Here is a 996-nt window from a genome sequence, read left to right on the forward strand (position 1 = left end):
AAGAATTACTATTGTTTATACAGGAGTACTCGTCAATTTTGTTAATATGAACCATAAGAAACGTTGAGTTAAGACTATTTTCCTGAAGTGAAAGATCTTTCGTCATCGTTGACTGGAGAACACGCGTTACTGGCTTGTTCTCCATGAGGAGATTTTTGGTGAAAGGATTGTTTATTAATCTGGCTCGTTGGTCTAGGGGTATGATTCTCGCTTAGGGTGCGAGAGGTCCCGGGTTCAAATCCCGGACGAGCCCGAGATTTTTTGATTTTGGAAACCATTCCGTCAATTCTACGTATGTATTGATACAAGCGTTCGATCATGCAATCGTCGCAAACACTCTGAGTAGGTCAACGATCTAAATACATGTATTATGACTGACGAATAGAAACGCAGTATCACTAAAATTCATTCTCCAATATTATATCTTCGGTACTTCATTTTGCATACAAATCCGCAGTTTAATTACACTAACCGACAATTAAAACTTTTTTCATGTTTTGCAATATCCATCACATAATTCTCATAGAGTTTCTCATGCCAAACACGAATCTGTAAAAAAATTGCTCTATCACGTACCGTTTCCGAAAAACTGTAGTTTTTGTAAAAATGTATGCCTTTCGGGAAAAATTAGGTCTTACTAGAAAGCTAAGAGAGTGAGGAAGTTCATTCTTGAACTCTTCGTCTACCTCAAGTCCTTGTCACAAGCTTTTTTCCCCCGGAAAAATCATGCGTCGTGTCCTTGTGCCCAAGCAAAAGAGTTCGAGTCCCGAAGGCCTTGGGCATTTGGTGTCCATCCTTTCGTGCCTTCTTAACTGTCCATTTCCTGTCCCTTGTCTCTTTTACAATATACCATGATGATGGTGATTTTAAATAATATTTTCCTTTGTTAAAATGTTGTCCAAGGCGTGGTTGTTAAATTGTTAACGAAAAACCGCGGTCGACCAGTTATGAAATCAATATAAATCGTCAAGATTTCTGTTTGATTCAACTTTGGAT

At 38.3% G+C, this 996-nt stretch overlaps 1 non-coding gene across 1 annotated transcript; it reads left to right on the plus strand.

Annotated features, from left to right (window-relative positions):
- The first annotated feature begins 181 nt into the window (after positions 1-181).
- Positions 182-253, plus strand: TRNAP-AGG (transfer RNA proline (anticodon AGG)). The gene has a single exon. It is a non-coding gene; the product is annotated as a tRNA-Pro (tRNA).
- Positions 254-996: the final 743 nt, after the last annotated feature.

Source organism: Ceratina calcarata, unplaced genomic scaffold, assembly GCF_001652005.2.
Source record: "Ceratina calcarata isolate Rehan_Ccalc_2016 unplaced genomic scaffold, ASM165200v1 scaffold507, whole genome shotgun sequence".
NCBI lineage: Eukaryota > Metazoa > Arthropoda > Insecta > Hymenoptera > Apidae > Ceratina > Ceratina calcarata.